General features: G+C 41.1%; 1 protein-coding gene across 4 annotated transcripts in view; it reads left to right on the top strand.

The window, feature by feature from the left end:
• LOC124546908 (proton-coupled folate transporter-like) overlaps positions 1–27,690 on the top strand; it is a 516,873-nt gene that overhangs the window by 207,954 nt on the left and 281,229 nt on the right. Inside the window, exon 1 of one of the 4 annotated variants that reach the window (XM_047125074.1) lies at positions 13,477–13,549. The exons of the other annotated variants lie outside the window; for them this stretch is intronic. The gene's annotated coding sequence lies outside the window, so the exon portion shown is untranslated. Of the gene's footprint in view, positions 1–13,476; positions 13,550–27,690 lie in introns of those variants that run through there. 4 annotated transcript variants of the gene reach the window in all.

The following is a 27,690-nucleotide window of genomic DNA, read 5'->3' as shown; positions in this document are numbered from 1 at the left end:
CACGAACATAATGTAATCAGTTACAATATGCAAGTAACTAATATCTACTGTTTTCTTGCAAAAACTTTCGTAACAATTAATGTGAATCACTTCTGGTGTATCACTGAACTCCAGATTGCATTAATGAACACTGCATTCATCATTCGAGGGGGCAGTATAACGCATATTTTTTGTGAAAATAAGAAGATAGGCTCTTGTGCCTTTTAATGAAGTGTTTGTGAACTGAAGCTGCGGTAAATGAACAGCGAATATCTACACTTGTAAAAAAGTCAGAGTATCTTTGAAAACTCATCTCATAGAGCGCTGACTGTGTTAACTTTGTTCTACGAGCGCAGTTACCTTATCTGTGTAAAAACATTCCTGTTTTTGTCTTATTCCTTTTATTGTCTTGGCAGTGGCACGAAACAGATGCCAGTGTCTCATTTGTAGTCTTTTTACCAATAATAATTGGACAATTTATTTCAAACTGTGTTTTAATTTGTAAAACGATCAACCTCTCAGTTCTACTTTTTCCATTTGTATGAAGTAAATGATTTTCGGGCATTTAATTTCAGTTAGGAGCAGCTTCCTTGTTGACGCGACGATTGCGTGCCATAAGCACTCTATCGTTTTTTGCCACTTGAAAGTCGATCTTGTTGTATCTTTTCACGAAGGCCGATTAACTTTATACAGAATAATTTCCTTTGTGTTCATACTAACTACATACACGGTTATTCACCACCAAACAGGACATCAACCAGCAATAGCCATTTTGACCTGCCTTTAATTTTTGTATTTCGGCAGTAAAGCCGTCCGAAGTGGCCGAGCGGTTCTAGGCGCTACAGTTTGGAACCGCGCGACCACTACGGTCGCAGGTTCGAATCCTGCCTCGGGCATGGATGTGTGTGATGTCCTTAGGTTAGTTAGGTTTAAGTAGTTCTAAGTTCTAGGTGACTCATGACCACAGCAGTTAAGTCCCATAGTGCTTAGAGCCATTTTTCGGCAGTAAAAGGCAGTAAGTGTGACTCTTTAAATCAAGAGAAATTGGAATTACTATAGTGTCAGCAGAAAATGACAAGAGTTATGCTTTCCCTTTACTGTCTTTGAGTGGATTTCCTTTTTTCTTTAAACTTAGATACATTCTAACGTAAAGTCTCATTTGCTTATATACTCTTAGGAATATTGAAAACAGCGCACACAGAGGGAAGAAAGGTACAAACGAGAAACTTCGCAAATAAGTAAATTGAGATCCGAAACACAAATGATCCAAGTTTGTTGCCAATGGGCATGCCCACTGACCTTGCAGTGGCTCTGCAATCGGACAGTGGGTTCTATTTAAACGTCTCACGGTGGACGGGTCACACACCGACGTTCACATCGCGACTCGAGGCAGACGTTAGTAGACGCAGAATGCCAGGTAGACCTGGTAGATGGCATTTCTCACAGCTAAGCCAGTTTGAGAGGGGCATCATCATCGTCATGAAAACCACAGGCTGATTGACACGCCATGTGGCTCGCCAGATCGATCGCTGAAAATATTCCGTCAGACGATATTGGGAGCAATGGACGCGAGATGGCACCTAATTACGGAGTACCGCGTCTGGAACAACCAGGAAGACGATGAGGCGAAAATTTTGAAGGGTCGTGCGACAAGCGATCAGGGGTCCTGCAGTGACTCACTCCACAGTATAGGGAGATGTACGGGTGCAGTAAGTTTCACAAACGATTTCCAGACGCCTTGTGGGTGCAAATTTGCAGTCCAGCCGCCATTGTCATGTACTGCCGTGAACAGTGCGGCATCAGCGATTCCGTCTAAGGTGGTGCCAAGCCATAACAACGTGAACTGCCACAGATTGGCAAAACATAGCGTTTAGTGATGAATTCCGATTCGTTTTGGGGACAGACGATAACCACACAAGTGTGGAGGCAGCCTGGTGAACGGTACAATTCCATCCATGTTGCCGCGCACCACACCGCCCGCACAGCCGGTGAAATAGTCTGTAGGCTATTGCCTGCCCTCCCTCCCCCCCACCCCATTTGTTGTAAAAGGAGTCTTAACAGGACAGCGACATGTTGATGACATTCTTCAACCCCATGTGGAACCTCTCCTACAAGGTCGAGCAGATTCACTTTTCCAGCAATATAATGCTCGTCCGCATTCAGCTTGAGCTAGTCAAGACTCCCCGTGTCGACTGTTCTGAGGCTGGTTGCTCTCACGACTTCCTTTGGGTGCAGCTTGTGGGAGACCAGCTGAAACGCCAGATGCCGCGGTGTCACTCTGTACGTTATTAGGAGATGACTTTTCAGGAACTGTGAGACAGTCTGCCTCAGGACATCAGACATCTAATCAGCTCGATATCGGACCATGTTAAGTTTAGATCGCAAAAGACACGAAATGAATAAAAACCAAAGAGCATAACTGTTTTAGCATTAATCTTAAATATACGTTGTCAGTAAATTATTAAAAACACTACTGTATCCAAAAATAACAGGTAGCGACAGGGTGGCAGGTATGCATAATCACGGGAATTCACAGAAATTCACTTAGCGTAAGTTTTAGATCGCAGAAGACACGATACGAATAAAAATTAAAGTCTTACGATATTTTTATCAGAAAATATTGCATATAAACTGTGCGGAAAGAATGAAAAGCATTGTATGCTTCCTAAACAAACATAGCATTCCGCACTTCCGATGCTAATGTAGAAGCTCTTACAGAGTACGACTGACCAATCATGTTGGTACGACTGTTCTTTCAGAATTCTGTAAAGGAAGTACGTAGACAGTTGATTCATTTGTTTGTTTAATACATTATACCTCTCCTTTCGCTAGCTCAGGACCTGACACATATCGTAATATCTACGTAATGTGCTGTAATAACTTATCGGAAAGCACCAGATACTGCACTCAGAGTGTGATGATGGATTTCGCTCCCAGTCAGTTGAGATATATGGATCACGTTTCTAACAATCACTTACATGTGTGTACAAAGTGATTTAAAACTTACTGCTTATACGATTTACTTTAAAATCGATTCAGACTTTTTAAGTATATGTAACCACTGAAAAGTCATCAGTAATCATCAATTTTATGAAACACTATTTCTTGAAGCAATGCAAATATAGCTTCGTTGCAATAAAGTAGGAATCCTAAGATGACTGAAGATAGCAAAGTCCCGTTGAATCCTCCGAAGACATATCTATCCAGGGAATGCCTGTTTGCTGCTACTCTGAAGGGAGAACGGAGGACGAAGTGACTGGAGATTGGGGTGAGCATGGATCTAGAGGGAAGTCAGCCTCACACTTGCACAGCGTGAGAGACTCAGACGACTAAGGGAAGTTGTAGAAAACCTAAACCTTTATGGACGGACGAGGATTTGAGCCGGCGTCCTCCCAAAGACGAGAACAACGTCTTATCCTCGGTGCCACTTGGCTCGTTGTGTCGTTTCATTTATGCAGTCCGATGGTCCAGCTTGTAAGCTGTTACGACAAAGACGTTAAGCTATTACCTTCGTTGCGCAATGCTGTGAGGGAGGTCGCGGTTTCCGCTCGAGAACCATTCAGTCCCAGGAGGACTTGTTGACATACTGGCGATACGCAGCGACAGGAAGCGATATGCCGCCACCGCTGAGTGTAATCGGCACGCGCCTCTTCGTCCACTTGCTCGCTTATCTGAGTGGACGCCGCGACTTCCGGTGATCACACATTTAACTGGAGGCCCCACCAACGTGACTTCAAGTCTTGCACAGCAGCCCGACTGGAGCACAGGAAAGGCAACCGATTTCGTTTACTTTCTCTAGTGATGATCGACGCACTGTGCTGTAAACATCACTATCATGTGGAGTTCGATGAGGAACAGGGTCACTGTGAAGGTAATGGCAGTCCAAAGTCCGGCAATATGTAAAAATTATAACCGCTTGCTGTATCAGGTAGTTATTTTATTCAGTGACCGTTTTCAATACTAATGATCGTCTTCAAGTTCATCTAAAAATGTGCTTATTCATGAAAAGATTATTATGATAAGTTATCACCATCACAAGTAGTATCTTATGAGGAAGTAACAAATTTACGTGTGCTCTTGAAGTTAACAAAAGAGGCAAATAAAATATACAGCCATGTTTGGCAACGTCACTGCGTATGGCTCAAATGGTTCAAATGGCTCTGAGCACTATGGGACTCAACAGCTATGGTCATCAGTCCCCTATAACTTAGAACTACTTAAACTTAACTAACCTAAGGACATCACACAACACCCAGTCATCACGAGGCAGAGAAAATTCCTGACCCTGTCACTGGGTATAAAAACATAAAATTATGGTAAACACTCATTGCCCATAATATAGAGCCGCCTTTAGGACACTGCCCTTACAGATGCAGCAAAAACAGCTGACGGATCTTGGTCGCTAGGCGTCGCTGAACATAACCACTATTTACAATGGCGTGTTACAAAGTCATGAAATCACTGAAGTGACTCAAGTCATGGGATACCTCCTAATATGGTGTCGGACCTCCTTTTTCCCGACATCAGTTCGGCGTCGCATGGAGTCAATAGATCGTTGGAATTCCCCTCCACAAATATTGTGCAATGCTGGCTCGATATCCGTTCACGAGTGTTGCGTGTGCAGGATTTTATGCACAAACGATTAGATACCGCAAACACTCGACGGGATTCGTTTTGGGCAATCTCAGTGACCAAATCATTCGCTCGAACTGTCCAGAATGTTCTTGAAACCGATCACGAATAATTGTGGCCCAATGACATTGAGGATCGCTGTTTGGGAACATGAGGTCATTAAATCGTTGAAAATGGTCTCCATGTAGCGGAACATAACCGTTTCCAGTCAAAGACCGGTTCAGCTGGACCAGGAGACCCAATCCATTCCACGTAAAAATAGCGCACATCATTATGGAGCCACCCACCAGCCTTCACAGTGCCTTATAACAACTTGGCTCCATCGCTTCGTCGGATCTGCCCCACACTCGAACGCTACGTTCAGCTCTTACGAGCTGAAATCGAAATTCATTTGATCAGGCCACGGTTTTCCAGTCGTCTAGAGTCCAAACGATACGGTCACGAACCCAGGAGAGCGGCCGCAAACGATGTCGTGCAGTTAGCAGAGGCACTCGCGTCGGACACCTGCTGCCATAGCCCATTATCACCAAATTTCGCCACACTTCTTAATGGGCTCGTTCGTCCTACGTCCCACATTGACTTCTGCGGTTATTTCACGCCGAGTTGCTTGTCTGTTACCACCGACAAATTTACACAAGCACGGCTGCTCTCGTTCGTTAAGTGAAATCCGCCGACCACTGCGTTGTCCGTGGTAAGAGGTAACACCTGAAATTTTGTAATTTCAGCACAGTCTTGATACTGTGGATCCCGGAATACTGAATTCCCTAAACATTTCCGAAATGGAATGTCCCATGTGTTTAGCTCTAACTACCATTCTGCGTTAAAAGTCTGTTGATTCCCGTCTTGCGGCCGAAATCGCGCCGAAAACTTTTTCACATGAATCACCTGAATAGAAATGACAGTTCTGTCCATGCACTGCTTTTTTAAACCTTTTTAAACCTTGACTTGTCACCTCAGTGTATGATATTTAACATTTTTCCTGAATCATATTAGGTTTAACATAAAATGCTATTAAAAAATAGGTATAGCTTAAACATTGGGCCACAGTAAATCTTTAGTTTAAAAATTATAAGCCGGCCGCGGTGGTCTAGCGGTTCTAGGCGCTCAGTCCGGAACCGCGCGACGCTACGGTCGCAGGTTCGAATCCTGCTTCGGGCATGGATGTGTGTGATGTCCTTAGGTTAGTTAGGTTTAAGTAGTTCTAAGTTCTAGGGGACTGATGACCACAGATGTTAAGTCCCATAGTGCTCAGAGCGATTTGAACCAAAAATTAGAAATATTAGCTCTCAAACAGGTGTGTGCGACGTATACAGCAGACAATAAAGTTAACTGAAATCAGCTTCTGAAAACACGAAAAAAGCCACAGAACAACGGGCAGCGAAAATCAGAGTTTATAAAACATTAGATGTTGCCCCATCTTGCATGAAAACAGTGGTTTCTACAAAATCGAGCTCTTCCAAAACCGAAACCACATGCTGGACGAGGATGTTGGGATAACGTGCAGATCTCACGGTAGACCTGACAGGCTCTCTGCGTGTATTCTTTCCAAAGAAGAACGGGCCCTTAATAAAGAAGCGTGTGAATCCACACTACACAGTCACATACGACGAGTGGAATAGCTCTTCGTGCACAATATACGATTGAACAGTTCCCCAAATTCGGCAATTCTGTGTATGCACTGCACCCTGTAGTGGAAAATGTGCATCGTCACTACATAGAATATTGGCCAGTCCCACGTCTTCAGCTTCTGTCCGTGTCGGGGAGTCTAATAGAAAATCCGGATCATAGATTATAGGGGTTTAGTTGCTGCACCGTTCGTATATTGTAAACTACAGGTACCAGTAAGAATGACTGAAAACTTTCCGTATTGTCGACCGTTGGATGGTCAACCCTCGCGACGCTGCACAAGCACTAGCGCTAGCCGGGGCAAGTGGCGGACGGTCAGTTAGAGCAACAGCAAGCTCGTCAATAATTTCCACCGGGATAGGAAACCTTCGTCTTCCAGGTGCCACACGAAGTTCACCCGTTTTTCAGAATTTCGTTATCATCTTTTCTAAACCATTTAATAACATCGCGTCTCACGTCAGACCTCTCGGTCGGCGATGCTCTCTCAGTAACTGCTGCCGCTCATACAAAAAGTTTCACTAACAGCGCACGGTCTCTCCTCTCGATAGCTGTTCTCTTCGCTCACGTTATGGCTTGTCAAGTGACAGCGTGGATGTCATCCTGTTATACACACTGTGTACAGCACCGCATTTGCACCTAGTGGCTACAATTAAAACTAATTATTTACCCACCGTAAATCGGTTTCGCATAAAAGGATTAGCTTATCTATCAAGTTTCACTGCTGCATAATAATTACAGCCCACACTGGACATCCTAGAGTAGTTGTACTTTAATTATAACCACCTGGTTGCTGCAATATTTACAGGGTGATTGTAAGTGAAGTTAAACTTCCAAACCGCTGTAGAAATAACACCACTGGTCAGAATGACGTCAAATTGCAGGGGAATATTATCGGAGAAGAGGGAAAGCGTATGGCAGAAGAAAAATAGTTACAAAATGTAGCAATAGAAGGCGCTGTAAGCATCATAATTTAATATTGGTCGACTACAAATGACAAATAAATCATACAACAATGCCTAAAGTGTACGTTTGACGTTAAGCGAACTGTACTACTCAGTGTGCATGGGTGTACAGGTGTGATACTGTTAGTTACGTAAGCCCGTCCACCACGGCAAGGTCATATCCAAGGATGGGAGAAATCGGCTTTCAATTGTCCTGAGGACAAAAACAGCATAAAAAGCATTCATTCACATCGGTTTTTAATTGTCCTGAGGCCAAAAACAGCATAAAACGCCTCAATCACATCGATTTTTAATTGTCCTGAGACCAAAAACCGCATAAAACGCAGCAATCCAATCAAATCGGATTATTAATTTCCGTGTGACTGGTGCAAAACATGTTCAGTATGCTGTCCACCGTTATTTGCAACAAGTTGAAATCGAGAAGCAGCATGTTCCACAACTGATCGAAGTGTTCCCGGGGTCACGTTCAGAATGTGTTGCGCCATGCGTACCTTCAATGCAGCGACGTTTGCAGTCGGAACACTGAACACAGCATCTTACAGACAGCCCCACAGCCAGAAGCCACACGGATTAAGATCAGGTGATCGGGACTGCCAGGCTGTAGGGAAATGTCGTCTGATAATTCTAGCATTTCCGAAATGGCGCTTCAGCAGCTGCTTAACAGGATTTACAATGTGCGGAGGTGCGCCATCTTGCCTAAAAATGATCCCATCCATACATCCACGCTGTTGGAGGGCTGGAATGACGTGGTTTCGCAAAGGACACTCAGAGCACCTGTCTCTTCGAAAAAATATGGCCCTATGATAAATGATGCCGTAAACCCGCACCACACAATGACCTTTTCAAGATGAAGTGGTACTGGTCATTTGCTTGTGGATTTTCCGTTGCCCAGGTTCGACAGTTCTGTGTTTTGACATATCCTGTCAGATGGAAGTGGACTTCGTCTGTCCACAAAATCATCCACGGCCAATCACTGTCCACTTCCATGAGAGCGAGAAGTTATAAAGCAAAGATCTCTGTTGCTGGCAGGTCAACAGGAAGCAACTCGTGCACATGGACAATTTTGAATGAATAGCAAAGAAGAATGTTTCGTAAGATTTTACGCACTGTGCTCACTGGTATGTCCAATGTTCGAGCCATTCTCCGTACACTACACATTCGCACACCATCACTCGTCTCCTCCTGCACTGCTGTGGCCACTGCTTCCACTGACGTCGAATCAATTCGTTTCCTCCCTCTACCAGGTTGAATACAAAAAGAACCCGTCTTTTAGAATTTCCGAATCATTTTCTCCAGACCCACGGCAGTCATCGGACCAACGCCTTTTTCAAACCTTTCAGTGTTTGAAACTTCTGCGGAGCGACGTGCGCAGTCAGTCATCATTCTTGTATTACAGCTTTACAAGCAGAGCGCGATCCTTCATTGAGACAGTCATGGCGAACGTCGCAGACGCGAAAGGAGGAAAAGCCGTGTACAAATGGCTCTGAGTACTATGGGACTTAACTGCTGTGGTCATCAGTCCCCTAGAACTTAGAACTACTTAAACCTAACTAACCTAAGGACATCACACACATCCATGCCCGAGGCAGGATTCGAACCTGCGACCGTAGCGGTCACGCGGTTCCAGACTGTAGCACCTAGAACCGCACGGACAAAGACGTGTACCCTGGCTGTTTATACCAACTTCAATGCGTCGTGTACATTCTGACCCATACAGTGCTATCTATTGATCAATTTTCATACTATTTTTTTTTCTTCTGCCATACGTTTCCCCCCTTCTCCGATAATATTCCGTTGCATTTTGACGTCATTCTGGTCAGCATGTAGATACGTAGTGGGACACGTATATTCACAATTAAACATTTTGCACGGGCCGGCCGCTGTGACCGAGCAGTTCCAGGCGCTTCAGTCCGGAACCGCGCTGCTGCTATGGTCGCAGGTTCGAATCCTGCCTCGGGCATGGATGAGTGTGATGTCCTTAGGTTGGTTAGGTTTAAGCAGTTCTAAGTCTAGGGGACTGATGTTAAGTCCCATAGTACTGAGAGCCTGTTTTTTTTCGCAGTGACCTCACAGGATGTTATTATGTTTAAAAGGCTGCAGCTGTCCTGCTGTGCTATACTTGCTCAGAGTGGCCAGAGGGTGAGACGGTGACACGGCAGCCTAGCACAGCAAAAGTGCAGCCAGTGACTCCGCCGGTGCTGCACAGATAATGTTTTGGATGTATGCGAGCCACTGCCTGCTCAGCTTCTGCATTCTTCGCAGTCACCAAGATTACTCTGAAAGCGGAAACTATTGAAACGAATTCATACTGAGGTGACAAACGCATGCGACAGAGATGTGCACATATACACATGGTCGTAGTATCGCGTACACAAGGTATTAAAAGGGCAGGGTATCGGCAGAGCTATCATTTGTACTCAGTTTTCCATGTGAAACGGTTTCCACGTGATTATGGCAGCACGCCGAGAATTAACAGATTTTGAACGCAGTATGGTAGATAGAGCTAGATGCATGGGACATTCCATTTCGGAAATCGTTAGGGAATTTAATATTTCGAGATCAACAGTGTCAGGAGTCTGCCGAGAATATCAGATTTCAGTCATTACCTCTCACCACAGACAACGCAGTGACCGACTACCTTCACTTAACAACCGAGAGCAATGGCGTTTGCGTAGAGTTGGCAGTACTAACAGACAAGCGACACTGTGACATAATCACAGAAATCAATGTGTAACGTTCGACGAACGTATCCGTTAGGTCAGTGGGGCGAAATCTGGCGTTAATGAGCTGTGGCAGCAGGTGACCGACGTGAGTGCCTTTCCTAACAGCACGACATCGCCTGCAGCGCCTCACCTGGCCTCGTGACCATATCGGCTGGACCCTAGACAACTGGACAACTGTGGCCTAGTCAGCCGAGACCCCGTTTCAGTTGGTAGGAGCTGATGGCATGGTTACAGTGTGGCCTAGACCTCACGATACCATGGACCCAAGTTGTCAACAAGGCACTGTGCAAACTGGTGGTGGTTCAAGATCAATTTCGGGTGTGTTTACATGGAATGGACTGTGTCCTCTAGTCTAACTGACCTGATCATTAACTGGAAATGGTTCTGTTCGGCTACCTGGAGACCATTTAATGCTCTTCTTGGACTTCATGTTTCCAAACAACGATGGAATTTTTATGAATTACAATGCGCCATGTCACGAGTCACAGCAGTTCGCGATTTGTTTGAAGAACGTTCTCGACTATTTGAGCGAAGGATTTGGCCACCCAGATCGGCTGACATTAATCCCATGGAACATTTATGGGACATAATCGAGAGGTCAGTTCGTGCACAAAATCTTGCACCGGCAACACTTCTATAACTATGGACGTCTATAGAGACATCACGGCTGAGGGCAAAAGGGATCCCATACGATGTTAGGAGGTATCTCATGACTTTTCACCTCAGTGTAGGTTTCCAATTAAATATTTGTCATGCTAGACCAGCTGAAGAAAGAACACAGACAAATCAGGATCCTTCATAAGATCAGTGAATTTATGGGAACATTTCAGTAAAGTAACATTGAATATTTCAAATTCTGGATAGTTTGGAGAGGAAGCATAGAGAGATGACTAATTTACTTTATAAAGGGTGTCAAAAAATTGTCGTATATTCTGAGAAGTGGTAGCGCGGGCTGAAATAAGAAGAAAACGTCCAGTAAACTTGGGCTCTGAAACGCGTATCTTAAGAACTGTGAAGAAAATCTCTTTTTCTGCAAACTCTTTGTTTCCATATTTCGAATGGTGGTTATATGGACCACAACAAGGAAGAAATGTTCAGTAAACGAGCCCTTAATAGCTGTGAAATGCAACTCTTTTGCTGAACAAGTACTCATTATTTGTTAAGAGCCTATGATTACTAGACTTTTTCCTTGTTTTTGCCCAAACTACCACCTTTCAAAAAATGAAAAGCAAAGAGTTCGCAACAGATGTGAGAGTGAAGATATTACTTATAATCCGTCATGATTGCAAAATATTTACTCACATGACCGGTTTAGGTTCCTCTACAACCACCTTCAGATCTGAAATGACAATGATACTAATTTACTATTTCACAAATGCAAGCCTATTCCGTCTTATCTGATCAACATCAAATGTACCAGAACGTACCTGCATTTTCGGTTACAGGAGTAACCCGTCCACACTCAGGAACCTTCACATGCTGCGTCACATTAAATTGGTTGGCAGAATGCACGTCATTTATATTAACTATAAAACTCTTGCCGACAGGTGGCGTCTGGTACATTTGTTACATTACATATGCACATACTGTATTAAGCAGGTTTTTCTAATTTGCTTTTATCTCTAAAAATACTTAGTTAAGATCTATAGCTGTCAAGGTTAAATTCTGTCAAAATTAAAATACGTAATAAAATTATCGTTTTTGTACGATCGTAAACAAAGGGCGATTTCTATATCCATGGCGCTGGTGTAGACTTGTTTTCCTCCATGGTCTGCATCCGTGGTTCCCAGTATTTTGGTGTTGTGCCACGCGCCGTTCAGTCGTCTGATGTCCATCGCCGTGGGTAAGAGGGCCGCGCAGGAGGGCCCCGTCAAAGACGCTACGCGTTGTCTGCATCTTCCAGCTGTTTCCCCGCGCAACATCTCTCATCCTTCGGCTTGAACTTCTATACTACGCAACAGCGATCATTTCAGTTAAGTCGTCGTAAATACTAAAATAGGCATTATGATTAAACTCGCTTTGCTCGTTGAGGATTAAATCCGGGCATTTCTTTTTGTGGGTGTATATTTCAAGTTCTTCTAAAATGTTAAGAAACCGTTCCTTATGAGCTCTATGTTGGATTTCTAAGTTTTGTTCAATGTTCGTGACTGAGTGCTTTAAAGCAGCCATATGCGCCCCAAACGCTGTTTTGTTTTGAGAGTAGGTGTGCTCCCTGAATCTAGTTTCAAAGTTCCTACCAGTCTGCCATATGTATTGTCTACAGCAGTCATCACAGTTGATCTTATATAGACCTCAATCCTGAGTTTTATTCCTACTATCACATATTTTGTGCCGGTGCTTCAGTTTTCAGGATTCAGGTGTATATAAGATCAATTGTGATTACTGCTGTAAGCAACACATAGGGCAGAGTGGTAGGAACTTTGAAACTAGATTGTGGGAGCACACCTACTCTCAAAACAAAACAGCGTTTGGGGCGCATATGGCTGCTTTAAAGCACTCAGTCACGAACATTGAACAAAACTTAGAAATCCAACACAGAGCTCATAAGGGACTGTTTCTTAACATTTTAGAAGAACTTGAAATATACACCAACAAAAAGAAATACCCGGATTTAATCCTCAACGAGCAAAGCGAGTTTAATCATAATGCCTGTTTCAGTATTTACGTCTTTCTGAAATGATCACTATTACAAAATGTCTACGGAGATTTAGTAGCAAACAAAAGCACAGTGAGTCACCATCATCGCAACAAGGTGGCACAAACCTGTCCGATCTACAGCGTGCAGGCCAGCAGCACACAGCTGCGACTCCTGCAATGTTGAAACGTGCAGACACTCTCACTCGAGGTGATCGACGAATCACAGTGAAACACCTCGCTGCACAACTGGTCGCCTACGCTGATAGTGCTGACACACATCTTCTACCAGTTGGGGTTCCCAAAGATTTTAAGCGGCTTCCTATTCTCAGTAATTTCCTGCCTTACTTCATCACTGGATTTCACTCCATCTAGAATAGTTTTGTTGTTCTGCTCCAGATACTCATCTACATTGTTTTCAATACATTTCCTTCATTATTTTCCATGAGTCTGTGAATCACACCATTTAGAGCGGTGACATTCTTGACAATTTTTATTAGTATCAGATTGGTTATTTGTCAGTAACTTACATAATTCTGAATGGTTCCTTAACTAACGTAATTTCTGTTTTGATATACATTATATTCTGTCTTTCCTTGGCCACTATTCTATCTACGTTAGACAATTTATTTACTCATTATTAAAATGTGTTTCTCTCGATGTTTGTTCTGACGATCGTGCCTGGCGTATATATCCACTATTAGGTCTTTTATTTACATTTTGTTTAAATTTGATGAGAGTCTCTGTCTAAATTCATGACATGCAGTTCTTTTCGTTTAGAGATGTAGTTATCATCTCGATATTGTAAACAAATATAATTCAGTACTATTTTTAGATATTCCTAACGTATTTGCTTTGAATAATTATAAGAAGTTGGGAAAAGTTGAACAACCTTATTTAACTTATTTTCTTACAGTTCCCTCTCTTAGTCGTCGCTGGTCGAAACATAAGTAAACATCAACAAGTTACCATGTCCGTTTCTCTACCATTGTGGTGAGTAATCAGTATCAACGAAACACCGTTTTTAAAATTTCTTTCAAATTGTTTACTCTCAGTGCATCTCAGAATGCAATAGGCAATATGTTTATAAACAGGCTGCAGTATCAAAAATGGCTCTGAGCACTATGGGACTTAACATCTATGGTCATCAGTCCCCTAGAACTTAGAACTACTTAAACCTAACTAACCTAAGGACAGCACACAACACCAAGTCATCACGAGGCAGAGAAAATCCCTGACCCCGCCGTGAATCGAACGCGGGAACCCGGGCGTGGGAAGCGAGCTGCAGTATCAATCCCGCTATAATGAAATATCCGTTCGAGTGGATGTTGAGTTACTATTTTTCATGGACTTTGGTTATGTGGCACAGTATGTGCAAGCACACAAATAAGTTCTGAGACAACGTTGGCTCCAATTTTTTTTAACGGTGCAATTCGCATGATGCTAAATTAAAAACGCCTCGCACTTGTACAGCTGGACATTAAGCACTTAAATCATCAATTCGTAGCCTGAAAGTAGATGAACTTCACGGCTGCATCAGCTGTTTTCATTTTCGAATTATATCTCGTGACAGCGTGTAATTTCTTACGAGCTCTAGCGTGTTAAAAGCTCTCATTGCGATAGCGTTACTGGCTGTTCCCCGGTCGTGGAGCGGTGTTCTGAACCGTACCTGTATGTAACGGTTAGTCGCATCGAGGGGATAGATAGTCATTTCCGAGCTATCATTTGCCAGTATCCCGTGTGATAGTTCGGATATGTACACATAATTCATGTGTTAGCTGGGAACGAAGGCTGAGGAAATTTCCATACACACCACTTACCATTTCATATCATATTAAAAATGATTTGCTCCATACTCGCAAATAAATTGAACACAGATAACATACATCATAGAAGAGAACTGATGCGACGATCGCAATGAAGGTCTGTGCGCGTCGAATCTTGTTCAGTGAACGCACAGGATGTCAGCTTCGATAACCTGTCGCAATCTGTTTATCGTCTTATTTCGAGAAGTAAAATGAGTTTATATTTTCCTTTGCCGTTGAAGCGTGAGATGATCAATTTTTATTAGTGGTCAAACAGTCGTAATAAAAGTGTTTACAAGGGCTCACACGTATCACCGAGTACTTTCTATCAGAAAAGCCACCATCAGCTAGGTGCTAGCTGTCTTTGTGGATAAAATAACTGATATAACCACAGGAAAGGAGACCGGCACAATCCTGCCATTCATTTATGTGGATTCATAGAGGGGATACGCGTCTCAAGTACTGATTTCTTAACTGAGTATCCCTCCTGCAAACGCCTTGGCTCCTAAGCATGACCTCGGTCTAGTAATTCAGTTGAAACACGAGGCAACCATGAGGTCCAGTTTGTAAGACGATATGATTAGCGCACCTGAATTACATCTACAGTAAGTCTACGCTGTCGTCAACCTGGTGAACCAGCCATGAATATTAGCGTGTGGGGCTGCAGCAGACATGTGCCTCTCGCAGCTATTCGGAGCATATGAAGGTAGCATGTCTTTTCCTGGCAAGAAGGCTCTACAACACGTGAAATTGCTTTATGTGAATATTCGTATTTGAAGAAGAAATCACTCGTGGTGTTGACACGATTTCCAATATCGTACAGGTTTTTAGACTTCTTTCGGCTGTCTATGTAAGCCGCAATTGTTCTGTTGCTCTGCACTAGGTCCACACATTTCCGTGAGATTGTTTGCCTTACATACTACCGCAGAAGAAGAGCCGGGCGCGTAGGCGAACACAGAGTATTTAATTGCTCTAAGCGCTAACGCCAGTCAACCAGTCACCGCAGAGTTATCACATACATTGCGCAGCAGTGCTGAAATAATGTTTATTTCATTTAGAAATTAATGCCATTGCATTGAAATGTTAAAGAATCATAAGACAATAACACGTTTTTAAACTAATTTTGGTAGTGAGATGCAAAAAATAAAAGCTGTAATAACGTGTTCTTAATTTTTCAAGAGGAGCAATTTCCAGCTTCCAATTAATAAAAGCATAGTTCTATGAAGTATGGAGGCCACGGGTAAATACTAAACAGCGACAATTCTGAATACTACGCTATAATGCAAGATATTCTAGATCACATCGTGCAGTACGAAATAACAGAAACTGACAACGGCGTGCGCGTACTTGTGGCGATGGGAGAGTTCCCCAGCTGCAGCTACTGTGAAGCGCGTGGTTGTCTTCGTACACTCTCTCAAGGTTGTGCGAAGCATTAATAGCGCTCGTCAGCTTGTCAGACTCTCGTGTAGGATCACCGGCTGCGTCCTGTACGCCGCATCCCCGTGTACGTCGTACGTGTATCAGCTACTGCAGGGCGCGTCTAACAATGATTATTATTATTATATCATCAATACTGTTTCCTCTTTCTTCCATAAACGGTTATTGTACAGCACACGATTCAACACTACATAGTTCTACATAACTATTATTAAATTTATGGGAAAAGAAACTAATATAGAAAAGGAATAAACAGAGAAGGATGGAAGACACCTTGTGCGTTCACTGAACAAGATTCGACACACACTGATTTTCATTGAGATCGTTTTCGACACTTTTTCCTTCAGCAAAAAAGTAAACAATGCTCTTAGCAGTAACCCTCAATTTGTTGGGTTCACACCACAGCTGAATCTTGGATATAAATTTGTTACACTTGAGCTTCAGTTAACTACTATGAGGATATCGTCCGAAAATATAAGAACGTCATTCTTTGCTACCAAATCATTACACCCCAGAAGCCGGGACTGCATGAAGTTCCCAGAGAGGGCATCCTTAGATTATCTATAATTTGAGTGTCATATCAGATGATGTTCGTGTCACTAATCTGCAGTGAAATCTCTTCTGAAGGACTTAAAAAAGATATGAGTAACATCAAGATGTAGACCTCACGAATAATGAAGGCCACCTAAGATTACCAAACACTCTGCCGACATCTATCTTGAGACTACAGCGCACCTGTCGTGTAACTCCTGTCGACTCTCGCAACCGGATCATTTACGGCGGCGTCGATTGATCTGCTCTTGCTAAAGCCACATTGCCTTTGATTAAGCTTAATTACGTGAATGATGCTCCACTGTAGCTTATTCCACAGCGTCGCCTGCATATGGCTTATAGAAATTGGTGTCTTACTCTTATAGCCAAAATACTCGGCTGATTTCTGGTACAAGAAGTTTTAGTTATGGTTTGGTAGCAGTGTTGTGTATCTTAAGTTATATGATGGTTAGTTATTTTATCTTTCTTATTTGTAAAGATCTGAAGATGGTTCCAGGGCTCTGAAACCGTCATAACATTATAGATATATGTTATCTAGATGGATAATGAAGTTTATTGTGTAACCATATATAGCAAATTTTATCCAAAAACCCCAAAATATCAGTTGTTGCTGATAGGAACTACTGTTTGTGTACGTAATCGTAGCTTCTTCTGTCAGTCTTTGCATCGTGAACTTCTGCACCTTCAGAAATGAAGTTTCAAAAAAACGGCTATGAATCACTGAGTCACTCACTACCTCGTCCAGATGTGTCATAGAAAATAGACGGCGGTTGTCCGCTGTGGTTATGCTTTGGACATTTAAAAAACTTATCACTCTGAGAATCCGACTTCTGGTCTTCTACCCAGGCGCCTAGAGACTCTCGCACGCAGTTCTGACAAAATGCAAATTGCGTATAAACTCAGATAAGCTCTGTCGGCAATGTAAAATTGGCAGCCGCAGAGTAGTGCAGTCAGAGTACGTAAACAAAGCTCGTCGTATTTACTAACTAGATTAGTTGGTGATGCAAACTGCGTTCAAAAATGGAATTCACGCTTTTATGCAAATTGTTAGAACATGTATTGGTATAAGTGCCAGACGAATTCCAATTAGTTTCTTTTATCTACTAAACGTTTTTACACAAGCGTTGAATTTGCCTAGCAGACTAATACATGACTCTTAAGAAAATAAATTAAGTTAAAAAATATATGACCGTAAATATGGTATTCATCCTTAATCGAAACTAAGTCCTTTTATATAATAGGAAAATTTCCTTTTTACCGCATCTGAATACCATTTACATTTAAAATGCAACAAAATTTTACTCTGTTTACAGATTTCTTTTGGGGAACATCTAACGCTATAATTTTTCCATTACAAAACCGAATGAGGTGCGTTATGTTTTTGAATCTTAAGAGATCAGAAAAAATCGAGACGAGGGCTGAGCTGCAAGTGTCACATGGCAGCAGATAACAGGATGGAGCAATGTGGAAGCGTGTCTCTAACAGCTGTAAGGGATGGAGGATTTTAGAGGAGGGCTTTATCCAGTTATCAGTGACATGTATGTATATATTGAATGCTACGGTCCTTATTATATACGTGTGGAAGTGGCAACGAGAACTTCTAATCATGGAAATTTACTCCACATGGAGATGCAGAAGGATTTGTTGATGTTTGCTTAATGCTCTCTTCATTAATTCTCAAACTACCGTCATGTAATCCTATTGGTTATCATTTATTGGAATCTGTTTCACATTTGTGTCCAGGAGGAGTGGTTTGGATGCTTTTCAGAGCCAAGCTGACGAGACTGGTCAAGAAGAAGGATACACGTAACAGTAATCTTTCTTCCGTTTATAGCCTGGGGACCACTTCAAGAAAGTGGCTACCAAAACTCGTATCAAATATATCTCTGGTAGAAACAAGTCTTATGGTGTTACTTAAATCTGACTAAAAAAGGGATCAGTTGGTACATCATGCGACGTCTAGGAATTTTCAGTCTGGTAATGGAAGGGGTGTAAAAATAGTGGCAGGGGACTATAACATTAACCTAAGTGTTCTAATGCACTGTGACTTACGTTACTATAACACTATGTAACACTCACTGCTATTGAAACTTAAGAATTAAGGTAATCGAACTGTATATATTGTTTTCTGGCACAGCAGTGTATTAAAAAGAGATACTAAATCATTAACGAGATACGAACGAAGGTTCCTTCGAGAAGAAATTACAAACGGTCGCCAGCCCAAATCGGACAAATAATTTCATAGCAAATATTAATAACTTCAAAAATTCAAAAATGAACCGAAGTAGGTACTTTCCTTACGTTCAGACTGTATAACGAAAATGGAATCAGGCGAGAACACACAAGCATCATCAGTCCTTTGTTACCACCATTAGTTTGCTTACGGGTATTCATGAGTAACGTAATAAACTGTACCTCATCAGCGTGTAGTTGCTGACAAGTTAAGCAACCACTACGTTCATTAATGAGAGTTAATTGCCGGATGACCAAGACAATGCCCAACATATGGGAATTCTGAATCTGTTATGCTATAAAACTTAGGCAATTTTAGCCAAGCCTTTGCTATGCACAAACATATAAGACGCAAGCAAGACATTCTTTCACGAAAACACAAAACAAATGTCTAAATCACGGAAACCCTAACACTACTATAGTTGTCAATGACGCTATTCCACTCTACACATACCACACACACACACACACACGCACACGCACACACGCACACGCACACACACACACACACACACACACACACACACACACACACACACACACACACACACACACTCCTGAAATAAGGTGATTAATTACATCTCCACACATTGTCTAGGACATGGGCACCCTTAAACTGTTATGTCTTACAACAGACTCTTAAAATACTTTTCAGAACCAGATTTGTATAGCACCTAAACTACACTTTATTGTACCTCTTTATACAAAAATAAGAAATGTAACCTAATATTTTATGTAATTATTTCACTTTCTGAACTTGTGGGCTGCATTATCTCTCGGACTTGAAAATTAATTCCACTCGAGATTCTACACATTGTAGCAATTAATGTAGTTAACTGTTAAAATAGAGGCTAATTTAGGTCGATGATGAATGCTTGACGCACAGAGTTTAGCTGAGTGCTCCTAGTAAACAAAAGCCACAAAAACAGTGATTCTAACTCTTACATGACTGACCTGTAGATGTCGAAGAGATGACTTGTTGTTGTGGCGGCGACGCTGGACTGTATTTCGCCACCATGCTTCTTCATACACTCAGTTGTATAAATCTTCTCTTGGGCGACGGAAAAATAATTTAGAACATACCACAATATGCCACGTTGCAGGGTACAAATGTCGTTTCCACCCAGGTTTGTTTAACACAATTTCGAGAAAATGTAACCTCATTAGTCAATCCAAATGTGTCTACTTCAGTTGCTGGCCACAGACCATTAACTGGCCTGTTGGAGCGCTCATTTCGTTCCCTTCCACCTCTTCTATTGCCGCGGTCATCCCACTGGCGGCGAGGGACTTCCCTAGACCTTCTTCTCCCAACGATAACAGTTTTAAGATTGCCCAGCGTGAACCAGTGAGGTTATGTAGCATGTTTTTCACTTTCATACAGAAAAAAGTAAATCTCGTAATAACATTCAGTGACATAAATAAACCAAATGGAAACACATAAAATTAAGGACACAATAATATTAGAATATTTACAATCATGATATGAAGTATCAGAAATGTTAAATCATAGACGTATAGTACTCGTAAAGGTGTTACAGATGCTCCAAGTTTCAGTGATGTATACTGCTAAGGACAGCGTCAATGAAACGTGCAACAACATGCAACCCTGTGTTATGAGAAAGTGTACGTGTGTTGCAATATACAGATAACATTTACATAAGTTCACAACATCAATGAATTTCATGTTCATTCTGATCACAGAATATCATTATGTTTCATTAATATTCAATATATTTTCACCACACATTCGTGTGGCAAATATTCAAGTTTACAGTTGATATGTTCCTTGTTTTTAGATGATTAGTCTGTTTATCAACATCGTACATAAAATGTAGAAAGGTACAAACAGGCACACCATTTTATTAAACAGAATTTTGCTTACACCACACAAAATTTCCAGCTTCTCATAGCATTCGGAAGTTCATTAAAGAAATGTCACCAAATAAGTTATCTTCCATTCTGCAGAAAAGTGGCTATTACTGGCAAACTTTGGCTGTTTGTTGAAGAAATTTCAGTAAATTTATTTATTTTTAACTTTATTTATTTTTAACTTTGTAAAAAAAGGCTGCTAATCGCAAAATTCAGAGATTAGCGGAAGGAACAACACTTTGGTACATTATTAATTATTTGGCTGCCAATAATTACTTTGTGCAGCCTATTAAATAAATTGCTTCCTCCTTTCGTCGTAATTGCGCCTTTAAGGATTACTTTCATTTTCGTAGAAATAATATATTTATTATCTGAACCGTGAAAACAAATTATAATATACACAAAATGCTGTCCATGTGTAGAACGCGGAAGGGGCCTGATCTATTTGAGTCTGACTGAGGGCAGATTGTGATGGCCCGAAGTCTCGGCACGAGCATTTTGGAAACTGCACGACTTGCCAGGTGTTGGAGGCGTGCTGTGGCGACTGTCTTCAACACGTGGCGAGACCAAGGTGAAACAACGTCCAAACGTCGTGGGGTTGGGCGGCCATCCCTCATCACAGACGTCGGACGTCGTATGTTGGGCAGACTGGTAAAACAGGACAGGTGGCGAACTGTGGCGGGTCTGACATCAGACTTCAATGCTGGGCAGAGCACCTGTACTGCAGGTCGGAGACAAGCTGGCGGCGGCTCCATTGTGCTCTGGGAAACATTCACGTAGGCGTCCATGGGTCCCGTGGAGCTCGTGAAAGGAACCATGACGACCAAGATGACGACCAAGGATTATCGTATACTGGTTGCAGACCACGTACACCCATTCATGACGATCTAGTTTCCCGGCGGCAGTGGTATTTTTCAGCAAGATAATCCCCCATGTCACAGGGCCAGGAGTCTGATTGAGTGGTTCGAGGGACCCACTGGCGAGTTCTAGTTGATGTGCTGTCCCCCCCCCCCCCCCGACCTAGCTCGTCAGATCTGGACACGATCAAACACATATGGGATGTGACTGAAAGTGGCATCAGAGTTCATCGACATTTTCCCTGGAATTTACGGGAATTATGTGTCTTGTGTGTGCATGTGTGGTGCCACCTGCCTCGAACAACCTACCAACGCCGGCATTATCAGTGCCAAAGATGGACATGCTGGCTGTTAGGTAGGTGGTCATAATGTTCTGGCTGATCAGTGTGCATGTCAATGATTTTCCTCATGTGCAGTACTTCAACCTGTATTTACAAAAAGATGTTTTGAAGTTACCCACCTCGGTTGTTTTTGACAATTCACTTTATTAATGGCTCTGAGCAGTATGGGACTTAATATCTAAGGTCATCAGTCCCCTAGAACTTAGAACGACTTAAACCTAACTAACCTAAGGACATCACACACATCCATGCCCGAGGCAGGATTAGAACCTGCGACCGTAGCGGTCGGGCGGCTCCAGACTGTAGCGCCTAGAACCGCTCGGCCACTCCGGCCGGCTCACTTTATTACATCTTGCACATCAATTTCAGCCTTGCAGGCCACTTTCAAGTGCTGTCTAGAAAGAAGCAGAACAAGATACAGCAAATATAAGTTTGGTTTGATGACATACAAAAAAATTCTATTTCACAACGGACAGCCTAAAATCATACTCACAGATGTCAATGTATTGTACAGTCATTCGGTTATAAAGCGGGAGATACAATCAGAAAGCGAGTACATAACCTGCAAGCTTCAGAATTAAAACCAGAAAATTTACTGAGTGCAGTAACAGTCATCTTCAGGCCACTTTATAGGACACTATACATGCCCGCTTTCGGTTTTAACACCAACTGTCACTTATGTTCAGTGAGAAACAGTTATATCAAAGACACAGCAATTTGATTCAGTGTATCCATAGATCGACAAATGTGTCAGTGTGAATGATGTATTAAATACGTCAAAATTGTAAAAAAAGGAAATCTAGAACCAACAGTGTTGGCAAGGCATCAAATGCGTCTGCAGAATGCGGTGAAATCTAGCAAAAGGAAAAGGAAGTCTTTATTGCGTTTTGGATATAAAATAATTACAAACATAACTCTGTCAGACGGTACATCAGCTAAAGTCAACATTATTTGTCACATATATTTAGTTATGTATTCACATGTTGTATCTCTAAGGGGGTGCTCCCTGATAGATTTATATTTCTAATTAATTTATGTCCAGAATATAATAAAGATGTCCTTCCCCCTTTTCCAGTGTTTATCGCAGTCTGGACTTCGTTTCTTCCACTTTTGGACCATTTAATACATAATTATAGGAGCATACAGGGCATTACGTCTCTGACTCATAAATCATCTATAGAAACACTGATTCAAATTACTGTATCTCCGCTGTAAGTGTTTCCCGCTTGGAAAATAGTATTCAACAACGAAAGCGAGCACATATAGTGCCCTATAATGTGGCATTACTAATGAAGATAATTAATGCACGCAGTAGTCTTTCTGATTTTAATTCTGAGGCTTGTATATTATATGCTTGCTTTCTGTTCTGCTCTATTCCACATTTTTTAATCGAATAATTTTACAATATACTAACAGGTGTAAGCACAGTTTTCGACTGTCTGATGTAAACTATTACTTTTTGTAAAGGTTTTTTAAATTACCGCTACCGGTAATTTAAAAAAACCTTTACATATTTCTTGAGACAGTCACGGTCGTAAAATAGTCAAAATGGCTTAAAATTCTATTAGTTTTTGTATGTCAGCAAACCAAACTTATATTTGCTCTGTCTTTGTTTTGTTTCTTTCTAGACTGCTCTGGAAAGTGGACTGAAAGTCAGACATTGGCCTGTCGTGCAAGATGCAATAAAGTGAATATTTGCTAAAAACAGGCAAGGTAGAAAACTTCAAAACGTCTATTGACATTATTCATGTACTTAAACTTGGAAATTTCGTGATTTAGTTCGCTCAAATTCTCGTGTGTCTTCATTATGATAAGATCTCCTGTATTGAATAATTCCATCGTCAGATTGTCGTCATACATTCTGATTCTGGCATGTGCCCATGTACCCATTATTTTTCCTAACAGTTCTTTTTTTCAAGTTCTTTTTTTGGGAGAAAAATAAAAAATTTCTTCTACCAAACTTTTAATTTAATCCCCAACAAAATTATTTCTGGAGTAAACCTTGCAGTTTTGTGCACAAACGAATTCATGATTGTCTCGAAATCAGGTACTGCCCCATCCCTGATGATTCTGGTGACAATAGATTCTGCATAGTCTGCATAATACAGGTGTATAGGATTCAGCAGGGATTCACTGGATCGTAAACCGAAATGTGAATCATTAACACACCATTCCGTTCGACACTTTCCTTCCATAATTTTGAAATGAATTGTCGCCCACGGTCGGATAAAACAAACTTTGCTTTCTCTATTTCAGAAAAGTAATCAACCAATCTACTAAAAATTGTTGTATGTGTGGTTTTCTTATTGGTATAGTTTAATGAATTTAGAAAAAATTGTTGAATTTTCTGGAAAGCTAGGTAAAACATCGGGCACATAGATTTTGTACCTTTAATGTAACAGATTTCGTAATTGAATAGTTGTAGGAGCAATGCTCAGAGGATTAACCTCGCATGTAAAAGATTATAATCTTTCAAGAATATCAGGGATTTGTGTTCGATATATGTGATCAATTTATGTTCCCAAGAATAATTTTTGAACAATCTAAAACCGCAAGTAATAGCTTAGTTCTTCCTTCTCGGATACTGTATCATTTTTGTCATGTTTGGTCAGGCTCCAACCCATAAATGTAATACTTTTGTACATCTTTCCTTCTGCGTCATTTATACCCTGGAAAATTATTACGCATATGCCATAAAAACAGCTGTCGAGCCCTCAAATGGAAATGTTGTGATAAATGTGTATTATGTAACAGTTTATTCCTTATTCACTTAGTTTCCAAATTTGCAAAAGCAGATTGACACATTTCAGTCCATACAAAAGCACAATTTTTTCTTAATATGTTGTTTAAATGCAATTATTGTAAGCGTGCTTCTTGCAAATTTGTAATGAAATCTGTAAAGACTAAGATATTCTTTGAATTTTTTATTATTTTTAGGAGGTAGACAATTGTTAGTGGTTGTTCATTATTCTGCTGCCTAGCCAAGCCCAGATGTAGTAATTATGTCTCCTAGAAACTTGATTTCCTTCTTAATAAATTAGCATTTCAGTAGTTCCAAAATCATTTCCCACTGAAGAGCTTTAAAGACTTTAATCAGTAATTTCAATATTCTTGCCAGTCTTGTACTTCAGTTATTGAGTCTTCTACATAGTAAGTCAATCTGGTATTCAATTCTGTTCTCAAACCCAAATCAAAAGGTACAACCTTATAATGGTAAAATTTATCAGTAAACAGAAAAACTGTGTATTGACACTGTTCGTTATCTAAAAGAATTAGCCAGTACCCTGCCATAAAGTCAACGCTGGTCATACAGCATACATTGTTGAACCTCTGTACATTTCAATAGCATATTCACTCTGATCCGTTTCTCTCTTTACTATTTTGTTTGAGAACCGTGCACCGATTGGGACTTTTAACTTCTCTGTCTTTCTTATTTTCCGTAATCAGTGGGTTATTACATTCGCCGTTTCTTCTTTCAGTGACACTCTTTTCAACATTTTATCAGTTTCCTGTTGGACTGATTCTTACTGTAGCGCGGTTCAGATTTTCGTACACGCATACGACCTGGTATTTCCTTAAAGTCACCCTTGATTTTCTCAGTACTACTCAAGTCTTGCATATGGTGACTATGAAAATGGTTAGCTATGCATCATTTTCAGAGTCGACTTATATTTGCGAGGATGTAAACTGTTGATTATTCTCACATTCCTGTGCGTCAAATTCCACTTCTAAACCTCCTGGTACGTTACCTGTATCAACAGTTTTGTCTTTACCATCAATAAGCACATTCTGATTAATCAACCAATTAGTTTCAAAAACGATTTGTAGTGTACGTTCATGAATCACGAAGAACTCATGCTCAAATTCATCCTCTTTTCTAGTAAAATCTGTAATAACTTCCTTCTTTGTTGGTTTGCTAGCTTTCCCAGTTCCACCCAGACCTTTGACACCTGTTACAGTCATAATAACCAGCCCTGATTTATTTTTATAGGTATTAGAAACTGACTGGGAAAATGCGCTAATTTGAAACCCAGTAACCAGTAACACAACAGTTTTATGTTTCATATTTCTATCGGAATAAGAGCAGTGTACTATTATTTGTATTTTCCTAATCCTCCCGGTCATTCCACGATATTTTGTGCATAACAACTCGCTTTTATCTGGCGGCTTTTTCTGTTCCGGTCGCCACATCTTGTTTTGCTTACTTTGTGTTTATAATGTATTGTCTTGTCTGGAGATTTCTGTTTTTTATGGTTTGGTTTCAATTTATGCGTTTTGTATGGACATTAAGGAGAATAATTGAACATTATGATCTGTATTGCATTAGACCCTTAAACAGCGATTTCTTTTGGCATCGGCTAGTGAAACATCAGCTTTCACTGCATATATTGCATTATTGTCATTGGTTTCAATCACACCACATACGCAGTTGTCCAGAAGAGCATCATCTCGTCTTTGTTCAAGAGTTTGTTACATTTACTTCATTAACCAGGAATATTTCATCTGCAGTCTGATAATGTCACTATCGATTCGCCTGTCACTTGTGACGTTTCTTTGTTCGTTAATAAAAATTCCATCTTTATCAGTAGTTCTTGGACTTAGCGCAACACTTCCTGTTATCACACACATCCCATTTTTACCATTAGCAGCATCTGAACTTAGTGTTGCGCTGCCTTTCATTGCACAACTTTCCTCCTTGTATTAAATGGTGTCTCATTATGAACGCCCTTCCCTTTCTCTTCATATATGAGATTTTTGTTGCTTCTTTCTTCACTCACATTGTTTCAAACCTTTGTACAGACTTTCAATCTCTTATAACCAACGAAGGATTCCTAACAATTCATTTTCACAAAGCTCCCCTGAACTTACTCGTTCTTTAGATAAACTGCTGTTATCACTTCTTTTTTTATTTACTAATGTTTGCTCGTTCTCATCTGGTACAGTCGCAATAGGCCTATTCTAGAGAGTGGATTGAACATTTGTTGTTGTGGCGTCATCTCTGCCTTGCTGCCTGAGCTAGTCTGTTCACAAAATAGCTTGACGAGGCCACCGCTCGGTTGTGCGTGAGAGCTCGACCAGCCTGCAGCGACTCGTCTCTATGCACACTTATTGCAACAGCTACTGAGTCTCACGGCGCTTCTGTTTCATTCCATACACGGTACTTCATACTTCTATTACATTGATGTCTCTTACTTATGAGTCAAGAAATCCTCTACGCCTTTGTTTAACTCGCTATGTACGTGGCCGTTAGTTTCACTCATTTCTTTCATTGAAGTGACGTGGTCTGTATCCTCTACCACATCATGCTGAGTTAAATGTTCCACGTCCACATCCTCCACTCATCATATTGTCCCGGTAATTTTCGCTGTCATTTCCTTCGTTACTTTGATTATTTTGGTTCTTAAACTGGCGGAATTCACGATTCCCTTTCCAGTAGTCCTCAACCTTATTGTGTTCCAGAAATGTAGCAGAATTTTTATGATGCTGCCTACATGTCTTTTAGAATCTTCCTGGTATTTGTTCCAAAGTACTCAGTAAAATTTCAGATTCTGAACACCAACTTCTAAGACGTGTTAATCTCCTAAACCAAGTTTCACAAAAATCCCTCACGATGTTTATACCCTTGCTGTCATACATACTGATCGTAACAAATGCTTGCCACAAACAGTTTTGTTTTTGTTCAGACCAGTATTCAATAAGAAACTGCCGGCTATATTCATTAAAAGTTATTTTGACTGTGCATAAGTTCAGACGCAAATGCTTCGCCGTCGTGACCTTATCGGTCATGTAATTTAGGAAAAATACTTTCCAGTTCTTTAGGAAATTTGCGGGTGGCACCCATTTTGGTCCTTATGTGGATCAGACTTCCCCATTTCATCCTAAATTTTAATGTTTAATGTCACATGGTTCAACTTTGTATTTTCAAGGTCACAAATTTTGCCTTGAACGTCGGAAGTGTTTTTGGCACATATCTGTTCGCTAACTAAAACTTATTGTTTAATTCAGTTTCAGTGTCAGAAACAACTTTTCTCAAATTTGAC

The sequence above is a fragment of the Schistocerca americana genome, chromosome 1 (assembly GCF_021461395.2).
Source record: "Schistocerca americana isolate TAMUIC-IGC-003095 chromosome 1, iqSchAmer2.1, whole genome shotgun sequence".
Taxonomy (NCBI): Eukaryota; Metazoa; Arthropoda; class Insecta; order Orthoptera; family Acrididae; genus Schistocerca; species Schistocerca americana.
This window is presented reverse-complemented; position numbering and strand designations above follow the sequence as displayed.